General features: G+C 29.8%; 1 long non-coding RNA gene across 1 annotated transcript in view; it reads left to right on the top strand.

Annotated features, from left to right (window-relative positions):
- Window positions 1–4,804, top strand: part of LOC144425644 (uncharacterized) — a 28,698-nt gene extending 23,894 nt beyond the window's left edge. The window contains exon 7 of the long non-coding RNA XR_013477572.1: window positions 4,206–4,804. This is a non-coding gene — a long non-coding RNA (uncharacterized LOC144425644). The remainder of the gene's footprint in view (window positions 1–4,205) is intronic.
- Window positions 4,805–12,996: the final 8,192 nt, after the last annotated feature.

Raw genomic sequence — 12,996 nt, 5'->3', positions numbered from 1 at the left:
TTCAGGGATGTGTTTTTTTTTTCTGAAATTAATTCTTCCATTGAATTGAATTGAAATCTGTCGTAACTTAAATGCCCGACTCAGATTTGTGTTTGGTGAATTTGAATTTTTATTTAAATAGAAAAAAATTCTGTCAAATAATAATTTATTTCTAAGTCATTGTCGCATGGATGTCTTAGACGTACAAAAATACATTGGAAAATGCCCAATGATGTTTATTGTTCTTACTTAAGTAAAACAGTAAAGATGGAAAGTAATAATGTTAAGCTATAAAATATTGGAGAAATGCAAGCAAACGTATCAACAAAAAAGCGCTGAACGTTTCCACGAATTTAAGAAAGAAATGAAATGGTCACTTCTAATTCTCTGATAAAGCGTAATAAATTGGTAGATTTAAAAACACGCAACATGAGGACTTTTCTTTATTTTTCTAGAATTTTCTGATTTTGTCGTATTGATACTGATCAGTTTGTTTTTCATTAGAGCTTGCGAGTACTTTTGCAGAACAATGTTGAACAACAAGAAAATGAACTGCATAATTCTTGTTCCTAATACCATGTTTTATTTATACACGATTCCCCACACTATATCTCCGCCATAACAAAAACGCTTGATCAGATGTTTGAAAGCCATGCACAACAACAGATTCATAAAAAAGCCCAATTTATTGGTGCAAATATTTGACTGAAAACATATTAGTTGAAAGCGAAAGTTTTTTGGATTTTGTCTCCATTAGTAAATTCATTAGAACCGTTAAGTTTTAATGTCAGACACGACATAGTTTTGGTGGTAAAAAATGTAAATCAAACAGCTGGGGTGTTCAAATTATAATACAGGAATAATAATACATACATTCATATAGTTTTTGATTGTTATCAAATTGTTGTGTTTGATTATTTCTCGATCTGTTTATCCTGGGTTTGTGCGCTTGATATTCCAACGGTTGATGTTTCTGACTCCTTTTCAAAAGGTGCAGTCCGTCTGTCGGGTATCTAATGTAGCAAAGAAATGTGATTTCTTGTGATTGATTGGTTGCTAAATCTGTTGAAGGCTGCAATGTTGCATATTTGACGCTTACACTAGATATTCATATATTTGAGCGCATAGAAAACAGTTCCAAACAGGCTGGCAGGCCAGAAAATATCCAATTTAGACTGCACACATGCCGAGTCATATTAATTAAGCCCTCGCTTAATCGTTTGTTCTTCTATTTTAGCTGATTATCTGCTAATAAGTGGACATTTAAAAACTTGTTTGGGTATACCAAGGGCATGCCACTGTAATGTCAAATTACCATACAGTTCTTCAAATAGCCGCGTTTTCATTACTTTAACTTGTTTCTAATTTCAATGATGGATAGTGTTAGATTAATTTTAGGTTAAAACACGTCCAACTAACTGTTAACTGAAGGCGCTTATATTCACCCAATATGCTGGATAATGCCTCTGCTACAAATGCCTAGCACTGGTTAAACTTGTGCGTGCACTGAAAAATATACACAAAAGGAAACTAATTCATAATTTAAAGCCGAGATAAAATAATGATTATGAGACAGAATGTGCTCGGGCGCTAAACTGTGTTTGGAAAGACAAAAAAAAATGCTTTGCTTTTATGCATTTCTTATCACATTAATGAAATTTGAAGCGCCAAAAAATAAATAAAAATACGCTCGTTGCGTAAATGAGCCTTGTTGGTTGTAATTGTGACAAAATTATACTACTTTGAGCATTTGAAAAAATAAAAATGCGGATTCTACTTGCTTTCATGCAGAGGAAAATATGGAATACATGTAAAGAAGAAAAATGTCTGTCCATTCCACATTTTTTTCTGTAGCTCCTTGCGTTTCAGACTTATTCATTTTTTGTTGTTGTCAAGATCGTTATTGATTTTACAGTTTTTTTTCTCTTGGTTTTAAAAAGACCATTTATTGTGAATGTTTACACGCATTTTCTACTCGAGTCTCTTGCTTATCGTTTGTTCTCCTTTTCCCCCTAATAAGAGGTCATCTATGAACTTGTCCTGGAATCACGATGCCATGAAAATATAACGTAATTGTAACTTACGGGTCGTCTTCTGATAGTCTCGTTTTTATTACTTCAACTTGGTTCCAATTTTAATGCTCGATTCAAATTAGAATAATTTTAAGTTGAAACACGTCCAAATATTAACTGAGGGCAGCTAAAAATTGCTAGGTTCATTTTGCAATAATATCGTTTGGCTTGAATATTAATTTTTTAACGAATGTTCATATTACTATCGTGTATTGTTTACTTGTTTTATTTCATTATTAATTGAGGTATATTGGCTTTTCATTAATTTCAATTTCGGGTTGGAGTGGCTAAATGAGTGTTCTACCTTCTGCTTAAAACAAACACCAATGTCGTTATACAGTCAGTGCTGGTCAAAACTAAATTAAAAGGCTTTCGGTAAAAGGTATCGGGCATCGGTGATAATATTTGGTATCGGTATTCGTATTGATATCGGCTAAATGTAGACTGATATTTCCACGATAAGTAACTTTTTGATCAATTCCAGAATGTTTTTAAAAAGTAGCTCGAAATACTGATATGAAAATTATTTTTTGCTTTTCACGGTATTAGCCTCGTTAAGTATGAGCAATGCTGTTTCCCAACCGCGCGAATAGAAACGGGAATAGGATTATGACCTGATTTTAGCCATTTATCAGCCCAACTAATTTGGCTATTTTTGCAGCTCATTTTTTATAGTGACATTTTTAACATTACATGGAAATTATGAGGAAATATATCAAATGGAAATTTTTAGATTTTAAAATACAAAATACGACGTTATAATGGCATAAAATTCTGCGCACGCAACTCGATGTATCAGTTAGATAGAGTGAGTAAACATTTATATATTTTACCTCCCACAGTAGCCAAACCCGATGAGTTTTCTAACCGAACACCGATATTATTAGCGTCAGTGTGCAATGTATTTAAACCAAAAAACGTATCAGGATTCAAATATTAATTTCTTATTATCTGAAATATGTCTCTTTCAATCTGAAAAATTGTGTGGCATGAATAATGCTTGTAAACTGTTACTTCAACTAGTTTGGACTGCACACTTGAAATAATAATTACATAGAATGTAAATGTCGGCAATTTATGCTTTAAAATATTGATATCGGCGTTTTATCGTTGTTGTCGGATCGGTATCGGCGACAAGTGGTATCGGTACATCTCTCTTGTTGGAATCTCTAGTATAATGTAATGGACGTTAATGTTATGTTTAAAATAGACATCCATCCCATGCGTTATTGTATCAAATGATATGTTGTAAAACAATGTACTCTTTTACTGCAAACATTAAAAACTCGTATGATATCGAATAGCATCCCTTATTATGCCACAATAGCATGTAATTGGTTACACATACTAATAGTAAGATTCATTTCCTCAGCTACAGACAAAGTTTAATTGTTTTATTCCGTATATATGTTTGATCCGAGGTTATTTTGAAAGTTATCGGCCATTGTACTTTTGGTGAATGACCGTTCATAGACTACTCCCTTTAAGGCAATTTAATCTCCTGTTCGTGGGATGAAAATAAGCATGTTGACGTAAACAAAATCTTGTATCGTCTTGTCTTCTCATATTCTTGTTTGTTTATTATTAATTCGGTATTTCGGATCATTGCAAGTCGGCTATTTAAGAGTTAATGCTCGCATTAGAAGTTTGTGGTTTAAGTAGTGTTAATTTAATTGCCGTAATAAACGGATTGTTTGCTTGTTTTATATTTTGGTTAAATAGGTTCATTCATATTACATAAATTATTAATGTTGCTATTGTTTGAAATTAAGTATGTTGTCGACATACTTAGGTTGGACGTGAACTTTAGCAACCCTATACATCTACAATATGCGTTTCGACCTCTACAATAATCATTTTTATCACCACACTATTTGTCGTATTTCATCACATATTATTCGTCTCTCGTACATTGTTCATGTAGATTGGATATTTCATTGCCAGTAATGGACTACAATCATATTCAAAGTTGTGGAGTTGTTAATATTGTGAAACTAGAAGGTTATAAGTCTGAGGGAGTTGATGACGCGCAGCGTCACCGCCCAACACGTTATAGGCGCCTTGTAGAGCCTCACCATACGTAATAAGTTTCTCATAATTTACTTCCTCTACTATAAAAAGGCATAATAACTAAATGTATATATATTTTTACAGGATTACTCAATTATGAAACTTGACGACTCTTTCTGTTTTTCAAAAGAAAATGAAACTCAATTATTCAAATAGGAAGAAGAGTTTTATTGAAGATAACTAAGATGTGCTAGCCACCGAGTCCACACACAAGACTTTGATATAGAAAAATTGACTGTTGGTTTGAAACTGTATCCCATTGTCGTACGTACTTTGAGATCGTATGCATGTGCACTGATTACCAATATGTGGTCGCAAACAAATGCACTGGGCAGTACACACGAATGTATTTATATCAAATAAGACTGTTGTTTAAAACTACACAAAAATGCCATACACACTGTAAAAGGATTATAAGCGGAAGTTCAACATGGCTCGACCCGTGAAGAACTATTTATGTAATTTGAATAATTGCAAACAAATTCTTGATTATATATTCATTAATGAATTGAATAATAGCTCAGAAAACTAAATACAATTGTTATTTGTATTTTAACACCCTGTAATGCAATCGTTTATTTGATGTCCTGGTATGAAAAAATTAAAATATTTCTTTCGTTTTACGTTATACTTATATTTTTATTACTGTTATTGTATATTACTGATTTATTATTTATATTATTGTTTTTCACTGATATTGAACATTTTTTAACAAGCTTTTTTTTGAAAAAATGCTACTTCCATGTTTGGCTATCTTATTTGTTATAATCATTATTTTCTATAGTGTTTTTAGATATTTTTTAACAGGAAAACAAGATATCGTGAAGACAAAAGAAAAGTATTGACAGGGATTGCCATGGCTTTTTTTTTAATATTTGTTTCGTTATAGATAGATTTAGACCCATTCCCGCCATTAGGAAAAATAGGGTTTTTATTAGGCTTAGATATTTTTAATGTTATTCTAGCTTCTCAGGCACAGAACTATGAAGGGACCTGGAAAAATTAGAAAAAGACGGATACAAGGAAAATATACAAATTACATGTAAATATCTTTACTAATTTTATTAGGCTTAAATATTGTTAATATTATCTTAGCTTCTCAGGCACAGAATTTTGAAGGCACTGAAGAAATTGAAAAAGACGGAACCAGAGACAAATCTAAAATACCGGTAAATATGTTATTATTATTATTGAATAATTATTAATAAAGCTTTTTTGATAATATGCTGTATCCATATTTGCCTATCTTATTTGTCAAAATCATTATTTTCTCTTCTATTTTAGAGATATTTTCAACAGGAAACAAGATATTGTGACACCGACAAAAGAAGAAAAGTATTAACAGGACTCCCACGGCTTTTTTACTATAAACATTTTATTTGTTATAGATAGATTTAGACCCATTCCCGCCATTAGGAAAAATAGGGTTTTTTTAGGCTTGAATATTTTTAATGTTATTCTAGCTTCTCAGGCACAGAACTATGAAGGGACTGGAAAAACTAAGAGAGGACGGATCCAAGGAAAATCTACAAATTACATGTAAATATTTTTACTAATTTTATTAGGCTTAGATATTGTTAATATTATCTTAGCTTCTCAGGCACAGAATTTCGAAGGCACTGAAGAAATTGAAAAAAGACGAAACCAGAGACAAATCTAAAATACCGGTAAATATGTTAATATTATTATTGAATATATATTAATAAAGCTTTTTTCGATAATATGCTGTATCCATATTTGCCTATCTTATTTGTCATAATCATTATTTTCTCTTCTATTTTAGAGATATTTTCAACAGGAAACAAGATATTGTGACACCGACAAAAGAAGAAAAGTATTAACAGGGATCGCCAGGGCTTTTTCACTATTAACATATTATTTGTTATAGATAGATTTAGACCCATTCCCGCCATTAGGAAAAATAGGGTTTTTATTAGGTTTAGATATTTTTAATGTTATTCTAGCTTCTTAGGCACAGAACTATGAAGGGACTGGAAAAATTAAGAAAAGACGGATACAAGGAAAATCTACAAATTACATGTAAATATTTTTACCAATTTTATTAGGCTTAGATATTGTTAATATTATCTTAGCTTCTCAGGCACAGAATTTTGGAGGCACTGAAGAAATTGAAAAAAGACGGAACCTGAGACAAATCTAAAATACCGGTAAAATATGTTATTATTATTATTATTATATAATATTTATTAGTAAAGATTTTTTAGTAATATGCTGTATCCATATTTGCCTATCTTATTTGTCATAATCATTATTTTCTCTTCTATTTTAGAGATATTTTCAACAAGAAACAAGATATTGTGACACCGACAAAAGAAGAAAAGTATTAACAGGGATCGCCATGGCTTTTTTACTATAAACGTTTTATTTGTTATAGATATTTAGGCCCATTCCCGCCATTAGGAAAAATAGGGTTTTTATTAGGCTTAGATATTTTTAATGTTATTCTAGCTTCTCGGGAACAGAACTATGAAGGGACTGGAAAAATTAAGAAGAGACGGATACAAGGAAAATCTACAAATTACATGTAGTTATTTTTACTAATTTTATTAGGCTTAGATATTGTTAATATTATCTTAGCTTCTCAGGCACAGAATTTTGAAGGCACTGAAAAAATTGAAAAAAAACGGAACCAGAGACAAATCTAAAATACCGGTAAATATGTTATTGTTATTATTGAATATTTATTAATAAAGCTTTTTTTGATAATATGCTGTATCCATATTTGCCTATCTTATTTGTCATAATCATTATTTTCTCTTCTATTTTAGAGATATTTTCAACAGGAAACAAGATATTGTGACACCGACAGAAGAAGAAAAGTATTAACAAGGCTTGCCATGTTTTTTGTTTTGTTTTCAATATTTTATTTGGTATAGATAGATTTAGACCCATTCCCGCCATTAGGAATAATAGAGTTTTTATTAGGCTTAGATATTTTTAATGGTATTCTAGCTTCTCAGGCACAGAACTATGAAGGGACTGGAAAAATTAAGAAAAGACGGAAACAAAGAAAATCTACAAATTACATGTAAATATTTTTACTAATTTTATTAGGCTTAGATATTGTTAATATTATCTTAGCTTCTCAGGCACAGAATTTTGGAGGCACTGAAAAAATTGAAAAAAGACGGAACCAGAGACAAATCTAAAATACCGGTAAATATGTTATTACTATTATTGAATATTTATTAATAAAGCTTTTTTTGGTAATATGCTGTATCCATATTTGCCTATCTTCTTTGTCATAATCATTATTTTCTTTTCTATTTTAGAGATATAAGATATTGTGACACCGACAAAAGAAGAAAAGTATTAACAGGATCGCCATGGCTTTTTCACTGTTAACATTTTATTTGTTATAGATAGATTTAGACCCATTCCCGCCATTAGGAAAAATAGGGTTTTTATTAGGCTTAGATATTTTTAATGTTATTCTAGCTTCTCAGGCACAGAACTATGAAGGAACTGGAAAAATTAAGAAAAGACGGATACAAGGAAAATCTACAAATTACATGTAAATATTTTTTACCAATTTTATTAGGCTTATATATTGTTAATATTATCTTAGCTTCTCAGGCACAGAATTTTGAAGGCACTGAAGAAATTGAAAAAAAAACGGAACCAGAGACAAATCTAAAATACCGGTAAATATGTTATTGTTATTATTGAATATTTATTAATAAAGCTTTTTTTGATAATATGCTGTATCCATATTTGCCTATCTTCTTTGTCATAATCATTATTTTCTCTTCTATTTTAGAGATATTTTTAACAGGAAACAAGATATTGTGACACCGACAGAAGAAGAAAAGTATTAACAAGGCTTGCCATGTTTTTTGTTTTGTTTTCAATATTTTATTTGGTATAGATAGATTTAGACCCATTCCCGCCATTACGAATAATAGAGTTTTTATTAGGCTTAGATATTTTTAATGTTATTCTAGCTTCTCAGGAACAGAACTATGGAGGGACTGGAAAAATTAAGAAGAGACGGATACAAGGAAAATCTACAAATTACATGTAGTTATTTTTACTAATTTTATTAGGCTTAGATATTGTTAATATTATCTTAGCTTCTCAGGCACAGAATTTTGAAGGCACTGAAGAAATTGAAAAAAAACGGAACCAGAGACAAATCTAAAATACCGGTAAATATGTTATTGTTATTATTGAATATTTATTAATAAAGCTTTTTTTGATAATATGCTGTATCCATATTTGCCTATCTTATTTGTCATAATCATTATTTTCTCTTCTATTTTAGAGATATTTTCAACAGGAAACAAGATATTGTGACACCGACAGAAGAAGAAAAGTATTACCAAGGCTTGCCATGTTTTTTGTTTTGTTTTCAATATTTTATTTGGTATAGATAGATTTAGACCCATTCCCGCCATTAGGAATAATAGAGTTTTTATTAGGCTTAGATATTTTTAATGGTATTCTAGCTTCTCAGGCACAGAACTATGAAGGGACTGGAAAAATTAAGAAAAGACGGATACAAGGAAAATCTACAAATTACATGTAAATATTTTTACTAATTTTATTAGGCTTAGATATTGTTAATATTATCTTAGCTTCTCAGGCACAGAATTTTGGAGGCACTGAAAAAATTGAAAAAAGACGGAACCAGAGACAAATCTAAAATACCGGTAAATATGTTATTATTATTATTGAATATTTATTAATAAAGCTTTTTTTTGGTAATATGCTGTATCCATATTTGCCTATCTTCTTTGTCATAATCATTATTTTCTCTTCTATTTTAGAGATATTTTCAACAGGAAACAAGATATTGTGACACCGACAAAAGAAGAAAAGTATTAACAGGATCGCCATGGCTTTTCCACTGTTAACATTTTATTTGTTATAGATAGATTTAGACCCATTCCCGCCATTAGGAAAAATAGGGTTTTTATTAGGCTGAGATTTTTTTTTAATGTTATTCTAGCTTCTCAGGCACAGAACTATGAAGGAACTGGAAAAATTAAGAAAAGACGGATACAAGGAAAATCTACAAATTACATGTAAATATTTTTTACCAATTTTATTAGGCTTAGATATTGTTAATATTATCTTAGCTTCTCAGGCACAGAATTTTGAAGGCACTGAAGAAATTGAAAAAAAACGGAACCAGAGACAAATCTAAAATACCGGTAAATATGTTATTGTTATTATTGAATATTCATTAATAAAGCTTTTTTTGATAATATGCTGTATCCATATTTGCCTATCTTATTTGTCATAATCATTATTTTCTCTTCTATTTTAGAGATATTTTTAACAGGAAACAAGATATTGTGACACCGACAGAAGAAGAAAAGTATTAACAAGGCTTGCCATGTTTTTTGTTTTGTTTTCAATATTTTATTTGGTATAGATAGATTTAGACCCATTCCCGCCATTACGAATAATAGAGTTTTTATTAGGCTTAGATATTTTTAATGTTATTCTAGCTTCTCAGGCACAGAACTATGAAGGGACTGGAAAAATTAAGAAAAGACGGATACAAGGAAAATCTACAAATTACATGTAAATATTTTTTACCAATTTTATTAGGCTTAGATATTGTTAATATTATCTTAGCTTCTCAGGCACAGAATTTTGAAGGCACTGAAGAAATTGAAAAAAAAACGGAACCAGAGACAAATCTAAAATACCGGTAAATATGTTATTGTTATTATTGAATATTTATTAATAAAGCTTTTTTTGATAATATGCTGTATCCATATTTGCCTATCTTCTTTGTCATAATCATTATTTTCTCTTCTATTTTAGAGATATTTTTAACAGGAAACAAGATATTGTGACACCGACAGAAGAAGAAAAGTATTAACAAGGCTTGCCATGTTTTTTTTTTGTTTTCAATATTTTATTTGGTATAGATAGATTTAGACCCATTCCCGCCATTACGAATAATAGAGTTTTTATTAGGCTTAGATATTTTTAATGTTATTCTAGCTTCTCAGGCACAGAACTATGAAGGAACTGGAAAAATTAAGAAAAGACGGATACAAGGAAAATCTACAAATTACATGTAAATATTTTTTACCAATTTTATTAGGCTTAGATATTGTTAATATTATCTTAGCTTCTCAGGCACAGAATTTTGAAGGCACTGAAGAAATTGAAAAAAAAACGGAACCAGAGACAAATCTAAAATACCGGTAAATATGTTATTGTTATTATTGAATATTTATTAATAAAGCTTTTTTTGATAATATGCTGTATCCATATTTGCCTATCTTCTTTGTCATAATCATTATTTTCTCTTCTATTTTAGAGATATTTTTAACAGGAAACAAGATATTGTGACACCGACAGAAGAAGAAAAGTATTAACAAGGCTTGCCATGTTTTTTTTTTGTTTTCAATATTTTATTTGGTATAGATAGATTTAGACCCATTCCCGCCATTACGAATAATAGAGTTTTTATTAGGCTTAGATATTTTTAATGTTATTCTAGCTTCTCAGGAACAGAACTATGGAGGGACTGGAAAAATTAAGAAGAGACGGATACAAGGAAAATCTACAAATTACATGTAGTTATTTTTACTAATTTTATTAGGCTTAGATATTGTTAATATTATCTTAGCTTCTCAGGCACAGAATTTTGAAGGCACTGAAGAAATTGAAAAAAAACGGAACCAGAGACAAATCTAAAATACCGGTAAATATGTTATTGTTATTATTGAATATTTATTAATAAAGCTTTTTTTTGATAATATGCTGTATCCATATTTGCCTATCTTATTTGTCATAATCATTATTTTCTCTTCTATTTTAGAGATATTTTCAACAGGAAACAAGATATTGTGACACCGACAGAAGAAGAAAAGTATTAACAAGGCTTGCCATGTTTTTTGTTTTGTTTTCAATATTTTATTTGGTATAGATAGATTTAGACCCATTCCCGCCATTAGGAATAATAGAGTTTTTATTAGTCTTAGATATTTTTAATGGTATTCTAGCTTCTCAGGCACAGAACTATGAAGGGACTGGAAAAATTAAGAAAAGACGGATACAAGGAAAATCTACAAATTACATGTAAATATTTTTACTAATTTTATTAGGCTTAGATATTGTTAATATTATCTTAGCTTCTCAGGCACAGAATTTTGGAGGCACTGAAAAAATTGAAAAAAGACGGAACCAGAGACAAATCTAAAATACCGGTAAATATGTTATTATTATTATTGAATATTTATTAATAAAGCTTTTTTTTGGTAATATGCTGTATCCATATTTGCCTATCTTCTTTGTCATAATCATTATTTTCTCTTCTATTTTAGAGATATTTTCAACAGGAAACAAGATATTGTGACACCGACAAAAGAAGAAAAGTATTAACAGGATCGCCATGGCTTTTTCACTGTTAACATTTTATTTGTTATAGATAGATTTAGACCCATTCCCGCCATTAGGAAAAATAGGGTTTTTATTAGGCTTAGATATTTTTTTAATGTTATTCTAGCTTCTCAGGCACAGAACTATGAAGGAACTGGAAAAATTAAGAAAAGACGGATACAAGGAAAATCTACAAATTACATGTAAATATTTTTTACCAATTTTATTAGGCTTAGATATTGTTAATATTATCTTAGCTTCTCAGGCACAGAATTTTGAAGGCACTGAAGAAATTGAAAAAAAAACGGAACCAGAGACAAATCTAAAATACCGGTAAATATGTTATTGTTATTATTGAATATTTATTAATAAAGCTTTTTTTGATAATATGCTGTATCCATATTTGCCTATCTTCTTTGTCATAATCATTATTTTCTCTTCTATTTTAGAGATATTTTTAACAGGAAACAAGATATTGTGACACCGACAGAAGAAGAAAAGTATTAACAAGGCTTGCCATGTTTTTTTTTTGTTTTCAATATTTTATTTGGTATAGATAGATTTAGACCCATTCCCGCCATTACGAATAATAGAGTTTTTATTAGGCTTAGATATTTTTAATGTTATTCTAGCTTCTCAGGAACAGAACTATGGAGGGACTGGAAAAATTAAGAAGAGACGGATACAAGAAAAATCTACAAATTACATGTAGTTATTTTTACTAATTTTATTAGGCTTAGATATTGTTAATATTATCTTAGCTTCTCAGGCACAGAATTTTGAAGGCACTGAAGAAATTGAAAAAAAACGGAACCAGAGACAAATCTAAAATACCGGTAAATATGTTATTGTTATTATTGAATATTTATTAATAAAGCTTTTTTTGATAATATGCTGTATCCATATTTGCCTATCTTATTTGTCATAATCATTATTTTCTCTTCTATTTTAGAGATATTTTCAACAGGAAACAAGATATTGTGACACCGACAGAAGAAGAAAAGTATTAACAAGGCTTGCCATGTTTTTTGTTTTGTTTTCAATATTTTATTTGGTATAGATAGATTTAGACCCATTCCCGCCATTAGGAATAATAGAGTTTTTATTAGTCTTAGATATTTTTAATGGTATTCTAGCTTCTCAGGCACAGAACTATGAAGGGACTGGAAAAATTAAGAAAAGACGGATACAAGGAAAATCTACAAATTACATGTAAATATTTTTACTAATTTTATTAGGCTTAGATATTGTTAATATTATCTTAGCTTCTCAGGCACAGAATTTTGGAGGCACTGAAAAAATTGAAAAAAGACGGAACCAGAGACAAATCTAAAATACCGGTAAATATGTTATTATTATTATTGAATATTTATTAATAAAGCTTTTTTTTGGTAATATGCTGTATCCATATTTGCCTATCTTCTTTGTCATAATCATTATTTTCTCTTCTATTTTAGAGATATTTTCAACAGGAAACAAGATATTGTGACACCGACAAAAGAAGAAA

This window comes from Styela clava, chromosome 1 (assembly GCF_964204865.1).
Source record: "Styela clava chromosome 1, kaStyClav1.hap1.2, whole genome shotgun sequence".
NCBI lineage: Eukaryota > Metazoa > Chordata > Ascidiacea > Stolidobranchia > Styelidae > Styela > Styela clava.
This window is presented reverse-complemented; position numbering and strand designations above follow the sequence as displayed.